At 35.8% G+C, this 20,420-nt stretch overlaps 1 pseudogene; it reads left to right on the top strand.

Annotated features, from left to right (window-relative positions):
• The first annotated feature begins 8,381 nt into the window (after window positions 1-8,381).
• Window positions 8,382-19,171, top strand: LOC133825319 (uncharacterized; annotated as a pseudogene).
• Window positions 19,172-20,420: the final 1,249 nt, after the last annotated feature.

Genomic DNA, 20,420 nt, shown 5'->3' with positions numbered 1-20,420 from the left:
CAATAATAGTTATCAGGCGACTATCGGGGTGGCTCCGTATGAGATGTTGTATGGAAGAAAGTGCAGATCACCAATACACTGGGATGAGACAGGTGAGAGAAGATATTTAGGTCCTGAGATGGTTTAGAGGAATAATGAGGCAATTGAAAAGATTAGAGCTCGTATGCTCGCCTTCCAGAGTCGCCAGAAGAGTTATTCAGACCTGAGACGCAGGAGCGTGGAATTTCAGGTCGGTGATCATGTGTTCATTAATGTTTCACCCCTGAGAGGAGTGAAACAATTTGGTGCTCGGGGTAAGCTTAGCCCCAGGTTTTTTGGCCCCATCGAGGTTCTAGATCGAGTTGGAGAGGTGGCTTACAGATTAGCGATGCCTCCATGCTCCGGAAATATGTATCGGATACTACTCATGTGTTGAGCTATGAGAATTTGGAGTTGGATCAGGATTTATCATACGAGGAGAAGCCTATTTAGATTCTTGATAGAAAGGACAAAGTCTTGCAGAGCAAGACCATCGCCTTGGTTAAAGTGCTGTGGAGGAACAGCAAGATTGAAGAGGCGACGAGGGAACTTGAGTCTGATATGTGGGAGCGGCATCCTGAGTTATTCAGGTAATTTCGAAGACGAAATTCCTGTAAGGAGGGGATAATAGTAACACCCCAATTTGCTAATAGGGTTTAGGACCTTGATTAGCGTGCCTGGGGGGCAATAAGTGAATTAACATGTTAATATATGAATTTGAATGAATATGTGATTAGAATGCATGCTTAGGTGGTAATAATATGCATGTTGGCCTCGTTTGTATGTTAGGGGTAAAATGGTAATTTTAGCCCGCTGAGGGCATAAATGTAATAATTGTGTTATGTGATTAGTACCACGTGTGAGTGGTGATATTATTGTGTTGCACGTGCTGAGACGGTCCTAGGGAGCTAATTAGTTTAAAAGTCACAACGGGATTAAATACCCGCCTCGGGAGGAGCCTAGGGGTATTTTGGGAATTTTACACTTTGAGTTTGTGAGCTAATGGTTAATGGTGATTGAGTAACTTGAGTGACCATTGGTAACTATTGATAGTAACAATTTTAGATAAGAAAGATGGTAGATTTGTAAGAAAGGTGAATGGCAAGAATGCCCTTGAGGTTTAGTTAGGAAAGGATTTTGATGGGGGGTAGAATAGTCTTTTGGCGGGGGCTGAGATACCTTCAGCTGAGGGAAAAGGTGATTCATGTTTATCACTTAGCCATATTTTGATCTTGCTGGAATTGGAAGAAAACCTATAGGAGAAAAGGGAAAAACCTAAGGGCAAGAAGGAAAGGAAGAAGGGCAAATCTCTTGGGATCAAGATGGGAATTAAAGCTAGGAAACCTAGAGGAGTATTCAGCATATTGAGGTAAGGAAATTATGTGCATTTGTTGTAAAATTCAGTTAAGAATATCATGGAATTGAGAATTGAGTTGTGTATTTTGCTTGGTGAATTCTTGTGATGAATTGAGGATAGGTTCAGCTTGAGTTTGTGTTTGAGCTTGGAAGTTGATTGGGAAAGCAGCTCAAGGCTGAATTCTTGATTGAGGTAAGAGTTTTATATATCTTTGAATTTTCGTATTTGATGTGGTTGAAGAATTTGGAAGCATGGTTTAAATTTTTCAAGGTTTGGTTTAAGTTTTTGGCATACTGGTTTAAGTTTTTGAAATCTGAAACCAAAGTATGGATTTTGGGTGTGATTGTGTGTTTGAGCTTGTTGTTTGTGTTTATAGGTTGTGAAATGGTTCATTTGGGGTTTCAATTGGTTTTGGGGTTTAGGTATGTGTTTGGGTTGGAATGGAGGTGTTTTGGCTCGGGAAAAATGTAGGGGAAAACCCAGATTTCTGGGTTCGCGAAGGGGCGCCGCGGCCCTGTTCTTTGGTGCCGCGGTGCAAGGTTGCATCAGGCAGTAGGGGAGTTTCTTGGCACCATGTCCCTCCTTGTTGGGTGCCGCGACACTAGGCCATTTCAGGGCAGTGGGATTTTTGCAATTTTGGGCATTTGCCCCAGGGGCTCGAGGGATGATTCCATCGCATTGTTTAGGGAAATTGGAGGTCCCGGGAGTATGGGATTGGTCCCGGGAAGTGGTTTTGGATTGGTTAGTATTGAAGAGTGTTTTATTTGTGTTGTGACCAGGTTTTCGGAGAGGCTTGGGATAGAGGACCGTGCTCGTGACTTTGGTGCATTGTGAAGCTCAGGATACAGGTATGAAAACTGTAGTACCCGTAGAGCAGGGCATGGTCCCATAGTATTGTTGCAGGGTACGTCCCTAGATTGTATTACATGTTAAGGTGTAGCCTTAATTGAATTATTGTATGTGTAAATGTTGTTTAAGTTAAGCTATATGTGGTTATAGTTGAATGAACGGCAAAGGAGCCGAGAACGGCAAGGAGCTGGGAACGGCAAAGAGCCGAGAACGGCGAAGGCCGAGAACGGCAGTGGGGCCAAGAGTAACATTTGGCACGCAGAGTGCATACCACCAGGGTGAGACCCCAATGGATACATGGGATATCCTTATGGTGAAGACTGAGATCCGAGGCTTTGGTAATGCTTCTGGGACGGCATGGCCGTATATGTTTAGACTAATGGACTATCTGTTTGTTTGTGAGTTATCTGTTATAATGGTTGTATAATATGCATATGTTATGTGCCGTGTGAGTTTTCTTGCTGGGCTTCGGCTCACAGGTGCTCTGTGTTGCAGGTAAGGGCAAGGAAAAAGTCAACCAGCCATGAGTACGGAGAGCGTGGGGCGGCGCGTACATGTTTGGCCTGCCCGACTGCTTTGGTTGGGGGCATTTTGAGAAATGGCTGTATTAAACTGTGATTTTGATAGTTGGTTATCTGTAAACCTATTTTGAGTTGTAAATGTTTTATAAACCTTATTTTGGGATCCCAAATGTTAGATTCTTGGAATTTTTAATGAAATAGAGTACTTTTAAAGATTACAGCCTTGACTTTTTTTTTAATCACACTTTTGTTCTAAAAACCTCGTTTAGCGAGTTAATTGCACATTTTAAACTCACTTAGTTATGACTCTAAGGTAGTAGGGCGTTACAGGGATTCCATGTAGTGTTACTATTTCTTGGACATAAACGTCTGCGAATTGATCTGTTGTGTACGTAGTCTTAACAGGCAGGAAATGAGCTGACTTGGTTAGTCTATCTATTACTACCCAAGTTGAGTCGTTCTACTTATTTGGTCATGGAAATCCCGTCACGAAATCCATGGCTATGTCTTCCCACTTCCATTATGGAATACTAAGCGGTTGCAATAAGCCTGCTGGCCGGTGATCTTCTTCTTTCACTTGCTGGCATACTAAACATTTAGACACATACTCTGCTACATCTTTCTTCATTCCTGACCACCAATATAATGCCTCAAGGTTGTGAGACATCTTAGTTGACCCTGGGTGAACTGAGTATATGATATTGTGCTCTTCTTCTAAGATCTTCTTCTTAATTCCATGATCATTTGGCACGCATACCCGATCCTTATATCTCAAGAACCCTTGTCCTGATATAGAGAAATCTGTGGCCTTGCCTTCTTTAACTGTAGCTATGTGAGATATTAATATGTCATCATGCCTTTGTTCGATCCGTATATCTTCTAACAGACTTGACTGGATGGACAAGTTAGCCAGTTGACCAATGACTATTTCTATTCCGGCATTGATTAGCTCTTGTTGTAGCGGCTTTTCTATTCAAGCTAACGTTGTTAGACTTCCATAACTCTTCCTACATTTGCCTTTCCTGGGTGGTATAGAATTTCACAGTCATAATCCTTTACTAGTTCTAACCACCTGCGCTACCTCATATTGAGCTCCTTTTGAGTGAAGAAATACTTTAAGCTTTTGTGATCCGTATAAATCTCACACTGTTCTCCATAAAGATAATGGCGCCAACTTTTCAATGTAAACACCACTGCTGCCAACTCCATATCATGTGTTGGATAGCGTTGCTCATATTCCTTCAGCTGCCTTGAGGCGTAGCCTATCACTTTGTCATTCTGCCTTGAGATGTTATATGGAAGGAAGTGCAGATCACCCATTCATTGGGATGAGATGGGTGAGAGAAGGTATTTGGGTCCAGACATGGTTTAGAAGACCAATGAGACTATAGAGAAGATTCGAGCTAGAATGCCTGCTTCGCAGAGTAGACAGAAAGCTACGTTGATCCTAAGCGTAGGGTCGTGAAGTTCTAAGTTGGGGACCACGTGTTTCTGTGAGTTTCACAACTGAGAGGGGTGAGGAGATTTAGGGTAAAGGGCAAGCTGAGCCCTCGGTTTGTTGGACCTTTCGAGATTCTAGAACGGATTGGACAGGTGGCTTATAGCTTGGCCTTGCCACCGTCACTGTCAGGAGTTCATGATGTGTTCCATGTCTCCATGTTGCGGATGTATGTTTCAAATACGAAACATGTGCTGAAGTGTGAGGACTTAGAGTTACAGAAAGACTTGTCCTATGAAGAGCAACCAGTTCAGATTTTGGATCGGAAGGACAAAGTCTTACGAAATAAGACAATTCCGTTAGTGAAAGTGTTGTGGAGAAATAGCAAGGTCGAGGAAGCGACCTGGGAGTTAGAGATAGCAATGCTAGATCAGTATCCTGAGCTATTTAGGTGAATTTCGAGGACGAAATTCTCAGTAGGAGGGGATAGTTGTAACAACCCAAAATCACTAATATGGCTTAAGGGCCTTGATTAGTGTTCCAGGAGGGCATAATTGGTTTATGTGTGAATTTATTGATTTAATGCATGATTGCATGATAAGCATGCTTGTATGATTATATGAATATAAATGTGATTAAATGTTATACTTGTTAGAACCACATTATTATGTGGGTAAATCTGCAGCAGGCAACTTGAGGCGATCTTAGGGAGTTAGATAGCGGGAAAGTCACAACGGGGCTTAATATTTGACTTTGGACAAGAAAAGGAGTATTTTGGGTATCGGGTTACGAAAATAAATAATTGGAGATATATTTGAGGTTAGGAAGTTTAGGTGGGAATATTGGGGAATTTTACCATTTTGCCCTCGGGGACGTTTCCAGTACCCCGAGCTTTGGGATTAGCTTAATTGCCTAAGGATAGACTTAAGGAGCTACAGAAAATAGTAGAACATAATAAACCGACTCTTTCCTCTTTCTCCCTTTCTCTCTCAAAGGAAACTCTTGGAATTTAAAGGAACTCAGCTGAAAGATCTGTGATTTAGGCTTGGGTCTTGAGGGATTAGCTCAATTTTAGCAAAGGAACTCAACCAGGACTAAGGTAAAGATCGACTCTCATTTTCTATTGTTGAAAGTTTGTGATTTTGGTTGTGTTCTAAGTGGTTTTTGGGTTTTGGATTTGAAGATTAAATTGAGGCTAGAACCTTGGAAGTTAGCTCAGAAAGCTCTTGGAAGATTGGTTCTGCAGCTGAGGTAAGCTCGAATTTAAGGTTTAACGGCTGAGTTATAGTGTTTCCATGGCTGGGTTTTTTTTTCTTGAGTTAGAAAGTTTCAGTGATTGAAATAGGTTTTTGATGGGTTTCTAGTCTAGGTTTCAGCTGGGTTATGTTGCTGGAATCTTGTGGGAAGTTTTTGGATAATTGAGTTGTGGAATTGGGGTAGTTTTGAGTGAGTTTGCATGAGATTTGAGAGTAAAAAATGGAGGTTTTTCTGGGTTCGAAGGGGTCGGGACGCGGCATAGTTCTTGGTGAGCCGCGGCCCTTCGAAGCTGATGGGTGCTGAGGAAGGACGGCGGGCCGCGACATGGTCTGAGTAGGGCCACAGACCTTACCTGTTTTTGGGCATTGGGAGGCCTCTGGTTGGGGCCATGCTGCGGCATGGGTGGCTAATGCCGTGACCCTTAAGGGATTTTGGGATTTTGAGATTCTAGCCTTGGGAATTCAACCTAGGGTGCTCGGGATTGAATCTTTTACCATGTTTGGTGAAGTTCAATGTTCCGGAGACTAGAACTTTGTCTAGAAGCTCATTTAAGATTGTTGATGGTATCCTTTATCTTGGTTGTGACTGGGTGCTAAGCTAGGGCTCGGGGATTGGATCGCGCTCAAGGAGCACCTGGTTGTGTATTTGTAATGAGACTAAGGGTTCCCTAAAATGTATGCATTGAAAAGGATGGTATTATGCCATGTAAATAGTAAACCAACGGCCTAAGAGTGCCACTAGTAGCCGAGGACAGCTTATTATGCACTGAGCTCGGTTTAAGCGGGCCAGAGTCAGTGGGGTAAATAGAGGGTGCGGCCTAAGTTTTCAGCCCTAGTTATTATGTGATTTGACTGTTATTAATGATTGGTTGCATCTTTGATTTTGATTACATGCTATGTGATTAATGTGGAATGTTAAGTGGTTGATCATGCTTGATGAATTATTCTCTTGATATGATTGTTGAGATGTGTAATATGTTTTCTTGCTGGGCCTTAGCTCACGGGTGCTACGTGGTGCAGATAAAGGCAAGGGCAAACTTGATCAGCCCTGACTTGGAGAGCTCTGTGAGCGGAATGTACATGACCAGATGCTCAGCTGCCACGGTTGAGAGGATAACAGGAACATAAAAGCTATAAATGTCTGTTTTGCCTTAGAGTGGCTGATGGTAGTCTATATTTTGGAAATTTTGTAAACTAACTTTTAAACACTGTTCCTTTTTGGGATCCCATATGTAAATTTATTTAAGTATATGAAATGTATCTTTTGAGACCAAAACCATTTTATCCTTAGCACATTTATGGTTTAGTGACACGTTTTGACTAAATGACTTGATTAGCAAGTCCTGCACCTTTATAAGTTCACAGTGTAGCGGTCCTGGCTATCCAGGGCGTTACAGATAACGGGGTCAAAACAGACGACTTAGGATTCACACTGCTGGACTTCAACTAAATAGGACATAAATTTGACTGCTTTATAATGGTGTCACAAGCTAAGTAAGTATTTTATGGGAGTGCTTTAGTAGATGCTCGATGGTCAGTTTTCCTAACAAGTCAACCAAACGATTATCTGATCAAAGTGTCTGGGAGCAATGATATTATACTTGAACAAGAAACATTTACAATTGCTTCACCGCCTGTTGATGTCACCATTGATAATGATGATGACTATATACGCGAGAATGGTGAAGGATTATGGGTAGATAATTAAAGGTATATATATAATAATTTTGTGATTTTATTTTTATGTATTTTGTGAGGTTTATACTAGATAATATTTTTGTTTGCTTAACTGTAGATTTATTGATTATGGATCCACCATATGATCATGAGGGTGATCCATTTATTGATGATGATGGTAATGGTCAGGAGGGGGTTAATCCTACCGCACCAACAAATACACAAGATAAGAAGTATAGGGGCAAATCGACTTGTAGTGTTGTATTCAAAGCAAGAAGTGAGGGTCGCAATTATGAGGTTGAGTACAATCATTTTGGTCAAGCGATGGGAAAAGGGGGGATCAAGATGAACAACACCAGTGGTCTTCTATCAAGCACAATCCTTCCTTTAGATGTTGACAATTGGAAACAAATGTCGAAGGATAAAAATGAGACTATATGGGGTTAAATACAGGTAACTATAATATTAACTATTAAATTAATCCATTGAAAAAAGATTAATATTATTGCATTCGTTTGTGCAGACTACGTTCAAACTTCCAAAATCTTCTAAAATAGACGTCCTCAAAGAAGCAGGAAAAACATGGAAAAACTGGAAAACAAGAATAACAAAAGATCTTATTTATGTATATAAGAATGTAGCTCTTGAGCTTCTTGCCAAGCCGCCATCGGTCTACTTCTAGTATTAAAAACTTGAAGATTTGAAAAAATTTGTTGCGAAAAGACTAACCTTAGATTGGGAAGAGATAAGGAAAAAAACTAGATGCTCGGGCTTAGATTAAGTATCGACATCACTCAGGGCGTGGTGGTTATGCACTAGTAGAGCAACAAATGGAACAAGAATTGGGTCATGAGTTGATCGAATATGACAAATCTGAGATGTGGACACAGGCACATATGAACAAGAAAGGAGAAGTTATTGATGAAGAAGCTGGAGAGGCGGTGTAGTGGATTATAAGTGTTCTTTGATTTTTTAAATAATTTTAATGATTAATGTGTGTGTTAAATTCTAATTAATTTACTAGCTGTGTATATAAGCAGAATACAAGCAAAAAGTAGCATATGGCGAGTTGGTGGAGGAAGGTTCAAACGATATACTAACTATGACATTAGGAGCATGAGGGACTTGTTAGCGGGATCGGTGCACATGTCGCTCTCCATACATTTCTTCATGTCCCACCGCCAAAAAGATTCAATCACAAACAAAAAAGCGTGGAAGATGCTCGTTATAAAGACCTTGAAGAGAAATGGTGTCAATCTTTAGAAATGGCACGTCAACAGGAGGAAAAGTTAAACCAGTTGGTGGCGCTTATTGCATCTCAACAGAGTGGTGCATTTGGATCATCAAATGTATCTGGTTCGGGTGTAGAAGGAGCCTAAAACACACCACACGCACCATAAGCCCCTCCACCACCGACACAGGCACCGTATGCTCGTCCACCACCAACATGGACACCATATGCTCACTGACCACCCTCATAGGTACCATATGCTCCTCTACCACCGACACAGGCACAGTCAAATTTTATTCATGAAGTAATAGTTTCTTATTAATTCATTATTGCATATATTTGATAAAGTAAAAATAAACTAGTTTATCAAAAACTCTATCTGATTAATTGTAATGTAACAAATTAATTGTAAGTTGTGTCTTGGTTGGACACAAAATATAGTTGTAGAGGGGAAACTTTTAAGTTCTTGTTGCACAGAAATAAATAGTGTTCAACTGCCTCCTGGAAATTATCGTGTGAGAGTTGAGGTAGCCATTCAAGAGAACACTAGTTTACTGCATCCGCTTACAATGGAAGATTGTACATTGGTTGGACAAGTAGTCGAGCACGATGTTGGATGGCCCCAACATTGGGTCCTTACTAATCAACAAATGAAAGAGTCACTTGTGCCCTCTACTCAACAACCAAGACAATCAAAAAAAAGAAAAGAGGTATTGACACAGGAGCCTACAGCAGTGCCTATGACAAGAATGTTGAAGTGTTTGGTGAAGTTTATTGACAAATGGAAAGCTGACCGCGTGGTAGAAATTCAAATTGTAGAAAGGGTATTTGGATTCCAAACTATCGCTCAGTTAGGGAAAGATGATATCCTCAACTTTTGCAACTATGCGATGATCGAACAGACTGAGCTAGCATTATATATGAGGTACAATGGTGTTTATAATCTTTTATTTTATTTAGTGTAACTTGAAATTTAATAGTTTATTGACTTTTTTAATTATATATAGCTTGCTCGATGATTTAGTGCAAACGAAGGGGTTGAACCACTTGTACACTTTCATGCATCCCAATTTAGTGTCCACTAATGCAGGAAACAATGAAGCACGTACTAAAAATCTCTTCAATCGGTTTCTACATATGGAGCTAGAGAGACATTTTCTAATTTTTCCTTGGAACAACAAATAAGTCAACTTAATTTTATATTCATATATATTTTTTTTGATAAATATCTTACACAAGCTTTTTTGGGTGTAGCTATCATTGGATGTTAGTATTAATTCAGCCACACAGTCATTCAGCAGCTTTTTTGGATCCTGTAAACTCACATTGTCGTCTGGAAATCAAAGAGATAATTATCATGTAAGTTATACATATTACTTAATTGATTTATGATTTCATTTCAAACTCATGTTTGGGTAAATATTAATATTTTGGGCAGGGCATTGGATCAATATGATATACACCAAAAACAAAAAAGGTGTATTAATCTAAAAGTTTGTGTTCCTAAGGTAAGTAAATTATATTAGTTTATCATATTAAAGTTTTTGACATGTTTTTATTATAATAACTTAAATTTGAATATAATAACTTAAATATAATACTTAAATTTGAATAACTATGTTGTAATAGTGTCGAAACCAAGTTGAGCCAACCGAGTGTGGCTTTTACATTATGAAGTTGGCTAGAGAGTTGATTTCACAGCCTAGATCAAAGACCCTGCGCGCACAAGCCCCCACATGCAACCGATGAATAGTAGCAATATTTTATTGATTTATTTGAAATTAAAATAATTAAAAATTGTGGAAATAAATTATTTATAATCAAAGCCAAAAATATCAGATTTGTTTTTGTATTTAAAATTGTCTTTTAAAATAAGATATTTTTGTTAGTTAAGATTTAAATAATTAGATATTTTCTACAAAGAATCAAATTCAAAATTAAAAATAGACTAACAACCTAATTTTAAATCTTTTAATATATTAAAATATTAGAATTAAGATATCAGATATTTAAGATATTTTCTTTTAAATTCTTCATTTTTTTATTAAATATTTATTTGAAAATATAAAATTCTTTTTGTTTTATAGTTTTTAATATTTAAATTATTTGAAATTTGAATATTGTCTAGTTAGATATTTTTATGAATATTTGAATTTGATTAACTATTTTGAGATATTTTATGATTGTTATAACTATTACTATTTTATTTTTTTTAAATGGTTAAAATATTTGCTTATAGTTGTAACAACACACGATATTTTTGAAAAACAATTAAGATATTGATTTTAAAATTTAAAATTGGTTAAATTTTGAAAAATATCATTTTTTTCTAGCCAATTAATAAAATATATTTTTTTAAAATAGGATTTAAATTAACTTTGGTTTATTGTTGATAAATCCTATTTAAATTAAATTAATATTTTTCAAATTAACCTAAACCAAGTTGATTATTGATAAATAAAATTTAAATAACCATTGTTAATTGTTGATAAATTTAATTTAAATTGAATTATTTTTTGTAAAAAATTAATTAATTTGAATTTTTTGATAAATTTTAGATAATTAATTATGGTATTTTTGCAAATGAAATAAATTGTGGAATTTTTGCATAATTTCATAGAATTGCTCATATAGTAACAAGATTAGGCCCATCCAATTATAACATGTATGTTTGCACTATATGTTGTATTTTTGCAATTGGGCTTAGATGCATATATTGACCCATATGTTTGTTAGATATATGGTTTTGGCCAAATAAAATATTCAAAAAATGATAGGCTATATTTGGGCCCATTAGAAAATGTAAAGTTCAAATTCCTCTCTTATGGGTGATTCCACTTGTGAAGACACATTTGCTTTGCATGACTATAGTGTGCCTAATCAATTAATAACAATTAATAAAACAAATTTTTAAATTCTTGTCTTTTGGACCTTGTATGGAAGATTGGTGGCCTTTGTAGCGGGAAGGACATACTAGACCTAGCCCTCCTCCATACAAGCCCAATTGTTAAGGACCATTTACCTGAGTTTGACTTAATTGTATAGGTTCATTATATTAGTTAAACATAAATATTTATTAGCAACAAATTAATTCTAAATTAATTGAATTTGTTTTAATGTGACACTTTAGAATTAATAAGAAATTATAGGACTTTAGTTTTAAAAATTTAATCTGTTTAATTTTTTTTGGAAAACCATAGTCAATAATATTAAAAAATAAAATAATAAAAATACTATATTTAATTTAGTAATGAGCTTATTTTAAGAATTTTATTCGATCTCCACCGTTGGTTTAACATAGTCAATAGCTTAATGGGGCCTCGAGGCACCTTGATTCGTCCCCCTACGGAAGGTCACTACACCAAATACCCATTTCCATAACACATGAATATAATACTAATAAAAAAGTAATATGAAAAAGTATGATATTGGGAACTTAATGAAAAAAGGGCAGTAATTTATTTAGCCATCCCGCCACTTAGCTTTTTTTTTTCATTTCCTTCAACATTTCTTCAACAAAGAACAGAGACCCATTTCCTTCAACATTTCGACACAAAGAAGAGACCCATTTCTTCGGCTTGGTACGGTCTCCGAACTCCTCACTCTCTCAAATCTCCTCAAAGGAGCCAGAGCAAGTGATGAAGCTGAGGGGAGGATCAGTGCTTGGGAAGAAGACGATTCTGAAGAGCGACCACTTTCCTGGTTGCCAGAACAAATGATTGTCTCCTCATATCGATGGCGCTCCCAACTACCGTCATGCCGAATCTTTACATGTTCATGGAGTTGCAATTCCTACCATGGATGGGATTCGGAATGTTCTCAACCATATTCATGGAAAGGAGGCTCAAGTTCTTTGGATGAACCTTCGCAAGGAGCCGGTAAATTCCTACACAGATCCATTACTTGTAAGGTTCTTTAGTTTCTATAACCAAATTCGATTTCCTAGGCGATTTCATTTTAGCTGTGTTTTCAAGTTTGCCCAACCTAAATTTTGGACTCACGAGCCTTTTGATGCTTTGAACATGCAAAAAATTCGGACCAGATAGTCCACTAGTGCAAGTGGTTGTTCTCAACCAAAAAAATTTCTTTCTTTTCTTCAAACATGTAGTGTACATTAACGGACGCCCTTTTGTATTGCGTGATGTGGAAAGGCCTTTCTCAAACCTGGAATATACGGTATGTTGTTATAAAGTCCAGCCTTTTTTTCACTTGCAATTTGAGTTGTATGTTTTACTCCTATGATTTTAAACTCCAAACATTATTGCCTTTTTATTCATGAAATCCAACATACGTCTTTAAGGCTATACCACTTTCTTCTTTCATGTTAGGCTAACACAACCCCATATATTCTATTAGAATTCTGCAATTACTTCTATTTTTGATAGGAAGATGAATCTTTTATCTTTAGCTCCATATGAATTTCATCCTTAACTCTGTAGTAATGTCGGTATTATGATTTAAAGTACTTCCCACCTCAGAAAAGGTTAAATATTTCTGCTCTAAAGTGTAGTTCAGTTTTGAAACTTGTTCCAATGCTAGGGCACATCACATTTGGTTTAGTTAGGAGTTATTTGATGTTTAGTTTTGTTAAAAAATAGATTCATAAATTTTATAGTATACTGCAATAATTCGCGTAAATGCGTGCTAATAACATCTACTGTTTTAAACTTGCTTATGGCCTTTTATATTGAATAAGGGAGTCAATAGGGATAGGGTTGAGCAAATGGAGGCTCGACTGAAAGAAGACATCCTCATGGAAGCTGCGAGGTATATTTTTCATTGTTGCATTGTGTTACAACGAGCCTCTCCCAAAGATATGGTGGTTGTTTGTACCATGTATTACCTTTTGTTTGAATGATAGATTTGTTTGCACATCTGACATCCCAGGTATGGAAACAAGATCCTTGTCACCGACGAATTGTCAGATGGCCAGATGGTGGACCAATGGGAACCGGTGTCTCGTGATTTTGTGAAGACACCACTAGAGTTATTTCTACTTGATTTTATTCATACATAGGGGTCAAGAAAAAAAATTAGTTTGTTTTGATAACTCAACTTCTTTTGTTTCCTTTAGGTGTACAAGGAATTACAAGTAGAAAGATACCTTGTTGACTATGAGTGTGTTCCTATAACTGATGAAAAATCACCCAAGGAGTTGGATTATGATATTTTGGTGAGTTGAAATGGGAAGAATTCTCTTTTTAGCTTGCCTAAGTGTTCTGTAGTAGACAATGGTTACCTACAGGTCATGTAAAAAATGTTCACTACTCTTAGTTTGTACTCAAATAAGAAGAAATAGATAATATGAATGGGTTTCTATGAGCAGACTGCATTTTGTCATGTCAAACACTTCTTTCAAGTCATTCTGTGATAATATATTTACTGTTGTCTCTAATTTTCACTCTTTATTCTTAGGTTCATAAAATTTCTCAAGCTGATATAAATACAAATATTATATACTGTCAAATGGGACGTGGACGGACTACAACTGGGATGGTGATTGCAAGTTTAGTTTATCTCAACAGAATAGGATCATCTGGTAGCATTCCTGCTTTTTGTACTCTTTTTTACTTTCATTGTTTGGAATAATCATTATTCATCAATATAATGAACACTATGACTTTAATTATCGTATTTACATTATTTGACATCATGTTACAAATTTCTTGGGAAAAACTTGTCTTGTTAACCTGGTTATTCTCTTTGTCACTTTCAATAATTTGTTAATTTTCACCCTTTGCTATGCTAATAATATTAATTCGACAACATGTAACATTAGAGCCGGAGAAAAGTTATTGTTGGTAGAGGTTTATGCATTACAGAATATTTATGCTAAGAGTCTACGAAAATGAAGGGCAGGGAACTTGCTTGTTCCATTTAGTTTATTTGTTAATTGTTCAATCATTATTACGAAATAGATCTTAATGATTAGTGGGTTAAGGGTCCTTTATTTGAAGTATCGATATAACAACAGGAGGGAGAATAGTGTAATATATATATATATATCAATGAAAGACTGGTTATCCAAATAGAAAAAGTAGAGAGTGATGTACATCTCGAGGAAAGTCTGAGAAATGCTGAGATGACATTAGGCGTCAAATTAGATTAGAGCAAGGCCAAATAGTTCCTAGGTCACATTGCAAGTAGTTTAGTATTGGATCAGTATCTAAGCTACATAACCGTGAAGAATAAAATCCTGTTTGAAAGGTTTTTAACATGCAATAATTAGCATTTGATGTGGCATATTGAAATTTCGTATCTATATGCTTCTTAGATCAGTGTTGTGGAGGAAGAAATATCTAAAATACCAGACCATTCTACCATTGTTTTGCCTAATAATCTCTTCCATCACGTATGTAATTAGGAATGAAGTAGTTGATTGGTAGTCTTCCCAGACTTTGAGTGTAATTGTATCCCAAATAAGCCTTTTGCTTTAATTTTCTACCAAAAGAATTCCTATTTAATATTTCTGAAAAGGCTAGGACAAAGCTGAGGGTTGATTTTCAAGCTCTAAACGAGAGTTTGCTTTTTGATCAATAATAGTAGTAATGTGACGGCTTGGAGAGAAAATTTTCAAACATGTTTACATTCAATAAAAGTTACTAGATCCTCTTTGAAAAGATAATGGGCCAACAACAAATGTCTTACTGATATTATTGCTAATTTTTGCTGGATCACTTGTACTATTTTCTAGTTTTAAAATATTGTATCCTTTTTTCCGCCTCTTTCTCCTGTTGTTATCTGCACAACACACTAGTCAGTCTTTGACGATGTTGGCTTCTCATTCTTAGTCTTTTTGCATAAATAGGTATTCCAAGATCCAATTCAATCGGAAGAGTTTCAGACGCTGCTGCTATTGCCACTGACAACTTTCCAAACACAAAAGAAGCACTTCGTAGAGGAGAATATGGCGTCATAAGAAGCCTGGTTCGGGTATTAGAGGTACATTAAATCATCTCCTTTTTTTCAAAAGGAAAAACTGAAAAACTAGTACTTTTTAAAATTTTCATTATTAAATTTATGTTTTAGGGTGGCCTTGAAGGCAAAAGGCAAGTATATAAAGTCATCGACAAGTGTGCCTCCATGCAAGTATAACTCTTCAATCCCATGCTGCACCTTTTGACTTCAGTTTTCTTTCTAAACATCTATTTAATAAGAGATCATCTAAAATTATCTGTTTTTGCCAGAAAATCTCTTTCAACCATTTCTTGCTTTTCCTTGGCATTTAAAAAAAAATCTGTTTAAAATTAAAAGTTTGTTGAACTCATGAAACCATTTGTTGAAATTTTACAGAACTTACGTGAGGCAATTGCCGCTTATTGCAATAGCATTTTACATTACGTCAACCAGATGAAATGAAAAGGGAGGCGTTGCTTTCATTTTTTGTGGAGTATCTTGAGAGATACTACTTTCTTATATGCTTTGCTGTCTACATTCATTTAGAGAAATCAACCCTTCAATCTAAATCTATTGGTAATAGCAGTTTTGCTGACTGGATGAGAGCGAGACCAGAACTCTATAGCATTCTTCGCAGGTATTAACTAGTGCTTATCATATCTAGTTAAAAAAATTTGAAAAAATTGATAATATGGCAAACAATGAATGTGATCCCAACTGGTTTGGTTGATTATTGTTTTTTCTTTTACTTCTATGATTGATCCCAACTGACTGTTTTGAGTCATCAGACTCATCACAATAGAGAAATTCTGAGCAATGTGTATTATTTGTTAAAAAATTCCAATAATGTTGAGGTATATGACTAATGTTGAGGTTAGATAAGCCAAGGGTTCTTAGGATTTAAGGTGATTCTTCTCTACAGGCATTTGATGCTAAGTTGAGACTCAAAATAATGTTATAAATTTGCATTTCTAGAACAACTTTTACACATTGCAATCTTTCGACTTGAAAAGTGAATTGTATCTAATTTTGAGAAAGGGGAACAGGAAGGAGAAAATGTATATGAGGATTATTTAGTGGATTTCCATATGTGATGTTGCCTTTTTTTTCCTCTCCCAATTCATGATGAACTAGGTCATATCTTAGGCATTCTTATTGTTGGAATTTTTTGGTCACTAATAATATTTCTGCAATCTGGTGCTCTTTTAGACTGCTTAGGAGAGATCCAATGGGTTCACTTGGCTATTCAAGTTTGAAGCCATCCCTCATGAAGATTGCTGAATCTACTGGTGGTCGTCCTTCTAAGATGGGTATAATTGCTGCATCAAGAAATGGTGAGGTTTTAGGCAGCCAAACTATTCTGAAAAGTGATCACTTCCCAGGTTGTCAAAACCAAAACTTACCTGAAAGAGTGGAGGGTGCCCCTAATTTTCGGGAAGTTCCTGGTTTTCCAATTTATGGAGTGGCAAATCCAACTATTGATGGAATACGATCTGTGATACAAAGAATTGGTGGCTCAAAAAGTAGTCGTCCAGTTCTTTGGCACAATATGGGAGAGGAACCTGTTATTTACATAAATGGAAAACCATTTGTGCTCCGCGAGGTTGAAAGACCATACAAAAACATGCTTGAATACTCGGTAAATTTTCATTTATGTCATACATTAAAATGAAATAAATAATCCAAACTTGTAATGTAGATTATTGCTGCTAGTCTAGAATGCGCATGTGTTCGAGTTCCTTGTTAAAATAGTCAAAATATGGTCCAACTATTTCACTGCAGTCATGGGAACAACAGCTAACCACAATATTTATCAATTCGTAATACATGAACTTTAGTCTTTGGCACAAAGAGCAATTGAGGTAGCCAATATACTTAGCAGTTATTTTCTGTTTTATTTTCTTTATTTCTTGCTTTTTATTTGGATGCACTTCCATTTGCCTGTCTGTCAATGCCTTTGTTGTTGTGGCTAATTTTGATCCTCCACGTAACTAATGTATTATGCAAAATTTTCCTTCATCTCATATTAATGTTTAGTGGCATCCATTTTTCTGGGTTCTTTTGGTTGTTTAGTTCATATTTTCTCCTTAATGAATGATGAATTAAAAAAAAGAAAAGCTTTTCTTGCTGGACAGTTTTGGGCTTGCAATTCTATTCTTTCCCATGATATTGGTGAGTATTCCTGACTCAGGAATGCCAAATGACACCATCGTGAGAATACTGTTCTGCTCTGTTCTTGCTCCAGTTGATATAAAATTACTTCTTAATATCTTGGCTTGTTATGTTATCCTTGACATTTTTATGTATTATGTGCCTTTAAGTAGTTCTCATAGTTATTTTAATATCTTGTAGCTAGAAAATTATGTGAAAACTGAAGAAGCTAAAGTTGAGGAGCTTATAAAGGCAGTTGCTGATTCCGGTGCCAAAGTAATTGTTAGTGGAGCAGCAGTTGGGGAGATGGCACTTCATTTCTATGAGTGCTACAAGTATATCACCTTCTATTGTGTTTTTTTATTGATTAACTTACTAATTTTCAAAACATACTTGTGATTGTTGTACATATCTAAATGCTTTTGATCTTTTATGAAATCTGTCAAAAAAATTCAAGTTTTTATTATTCTATTAAGATTTTTCTTAGCATATCTGATAATTTAATTTGGGACTTTTTCCTTGCAGGCTTATGGTTTTGAAAATTAGTTCAAAATTTGAATTAAGACGATTTTGCCGCACTACTGGTGCTGTTGCTATGGTAAGTCAGCTAGCATTTAATAGTACTCAATTTTTTTGAATTTTTTCCAAAATTCTCTAACAATATTCTTATTTGTGTTACAGTTAAAGCAAGCCAAACCCAGATGACCTGGGACATGTTGATTCGGTTTCAGTAGAAGAAATTGGTGGTGCTAGGGTACATAAATATTTTGTGGATCAGGAAATGATAGCAATTGCAATATAAGTATCCGGGTGTGACTCAAACTTCAGACTTTGTGTGAGCAAACCAAAGGCTGATTGTTTGAGCTACCACCCTTGGGTATTTTGTTCCTGTTGTTTTTATTATTTATTTTTCCTTTTAATCTCATTAACATTTCCTATAATGTAAATATAGGTCACTTTTGTGAAGAATGAAGAAGGTGGGAACTCCGTAACCACTGTTTTATTGCGAGGAAGCACAGATAACATTTTAGATGACATTGAAAGAGCAGTTGATGATGGAGTAAATACTTACAAGGTAATTTGGACTAGTTTTTCTTTGTGTATCCATCTTTATTTAGAAGCAACATTTGTCTTTGTATGGTTCAGATTAATAAGACAGATTATATTCATTCCTATTGCTCTTTGTAATTAGTTGGTCAATCCACATTTTCCCATTAGTGCCACCTAGAATTGAAACCATGTCATTGATATTACTTTTTACTACTCAATTTCTCTATCAGTAGTAGTTTCTCTATCAAACTAGGATTTAAGAAATATTGTGGGACTAAAAAATAATATAAACCCTTGTTTTAATAAGGTGTTACATTTTGCAATGCTCTAGCTTTAAACTTGTTTATAGTGGATGTATTAGTGACCAGAGAAGTGTTCTTCAGAAGAAACTATAATCAGTGAGAATCACAATAGGCAATAGTCACAACTAGCCATTGATTGATCTCTTTTTGGGCTACTTTTAATGTGATTGATCAAGATAATACAGATGACGATGGATTTGTAGGACTGTAGATTTCAGAATAATTTGGTACTTTTAATTTGATATTATTGTTTTCCATGCGAGAAAGCAAAGCAACACACATGTTAATCAATCACGAGAATACGTAGTGTGTACTTTGTAGTTTTTTCCTTCTTAAACTTTTGAAGTTCTTGTACTTGCTGCTTCTGCTTTTTGATACTTTTGTACTTGTTTATAAGAGAAAAATGGAAAAGAAAAGAAAGTAAAAGTTAACGTTTTGATATATTTAATATGCTAATTTACACTTATCTCATACCGAAAAGGTGGACCAAATATATTCAGTAGTAGTGGTCCAGACTAATGCCACTACTAACATCATCATTATAACAATTTGAAATCAACATTAACAAAACTAGCTAAGACAAGACAATTTGAATTAATAATGCCACAATCTTGGCAAATTTCAGCTTCAAATTCAACAATTTCATAGAGATACTCAATTTCTACAAGGCTTGCATGCATTAATATAATGTTGTAGAAGGACATGCATTAATGTGTGTATATATTTTATCCCCAAATTTTAAGATCGAATTAGATAAATTTTGGATTTCAAAGGCTGTTTTAATATCTATTGACAAATTTTAATTTTGTATTAATCTTTTAGGTATTGATTATATTCTTTAGGTTGTGGATCGAATTGGCAAGGAGCATTGCAAAGTTAATTTGCAAGAGGTACGGAATTTGTTCTTTTAACTCTTATTATTAATATCTTAAAAATGTTAGAGGAGTTTGAATATCTTAAATATTCATCCATAGAGAAGTAGGTTCTGAGATTAAAATTGTGTGCTGCGGTGATAACAAAAGGTTGAAAACTTGTGTGTATTAGAGAAGTAGGTTCTGGAAAATTTGTTTGTGTGCTGCGGTGATATAAGGAAGAAAACTTATTGTGTGTTGTTTGAATTTTTTGACTTGGTATTGATAGATGGTTAGGTAAGCTTTTATATGTATAGATTAGATTTTTCATTATATGTATAGATTAGATTTTTCAATTAGGCATATTGTTTTCATTATTTCCATATGTATATATTAGATTTAATTGCCATAACAAAATTGCCATAACCCAAGCTAAAATTTTGTCTTTGATCCAAACCCAAATAATTAGTGGCTACCATTTTAGAATCTGATTTTTAAATTAAAAAAAACACTAGAATCTCTTGAGTAGATATTGTAGACTTGTGTTAGAAGTTGTCTAGGCTGTTATGTTGGGAAGATATTGTAGATAGAGAGTGAGATTTACTTAGAGAAGAATTTGGCAATCTTTGGGAAAGGGGAGCCTCTCAATCTAACTCAACCTTGTAATTTTTAGGGTTTCGGTCTATACCAGCACTGGCTATTAATTAATAATGAGGAATTTCAGTAGTTCTCTCTAGTTTTTGGTTCCTCAAAAATTACTATAAGGTTTTCAAACAAAGGAAAATCTATCTAAAATAAGTGAAACTCACTCTGCCTTACTGA

This window comes from Humulus lupulus, chromosome 3 (assembly GCF_963169125.1).
Source record: "Humulus lupulus chromosome 3, drHumLupu1.1, whole genome shotgun sequence".
Classification (NCBI taxonomy): Eukaryota; Viridiplantae; Streptophyta; class Magnoliopsida; order Rosales; family Cannabaceae; genus Humulus; species Humulus lupulus.
Note: the sequence above shows the minus strand (reverse complement) of the source record. Positions and strands in the feature narration are given on the sequence as shown.